At 44.2% G+C, this 446-nt stretch overlaps 1 protein-coding gene across 1 annotated transcript in view; it reads right to left on the reverse strand.

The window, feature by feature from the left end:
* The window catches only part of ERCC6L (ERCC excision repair 6 like, spindle assembly checkpoint helicase), a 28,451-nt gene that overhangs the window by 18,652 nt on the left and 9,353 nt on the right, over nt 1-446 (reverse strand). The window lies entirely within an intron of this gene.

The raw sequence follows: 446 nt of genomic DNA on the forward strand, positions 1-446 counted from the left end.
GATGATCAGTGGGAAACTCTGATTTTTATGGGATTTCTCCGGATTTTTAAATGGTAACTAATAGGGCACCTGTGTGGCTCAGGCAGTTCAGTGTCCTACCCTTGGTTTCAGCTCAGGTCATGATCTCATGGTTCGTGGGATAGAGCCCCGTGTCAGGCTCTGCACTGATGGTGCAGAGCTTGCTTGGGATTCTCTCTTTGCCCCTCCCCTGCTCCCCTTCTCTCTCTCTCTCTCTTTCAATAAATAAACATTTAAATGGTAACTAATGCAGAAGTGATAAAAACACTGGGCAGAACAAACTTATCTGTGAACATGGCTCATGGGCTGCCAATCTGTGATCTCTGGTTTATCTGAGCTAGAAAAAGCACCATTGGCTTTGGCTGGATCCCCTCTCCAAATTCTTTCTCCTAAAAAAAAAAAAAAATGATAGGCCTGTTTTTCTCTGA

The sequence above is a fragment of the Crocuta crocuta genome, unplaced genomic scaffold (assembly GCF_008692635.1).
Source record: "Crocuta crocuta isolate KB4526 unplaced genomic scaffold, BGI_CrCroc_1.0 scaffold440, whole genome shotgun sequence".
NCBI lineage: Eukaryota > Metazoa > Chordata > Mammalia > Carnivora > Hyaenidae > Crocuta > Crocuta crocuta.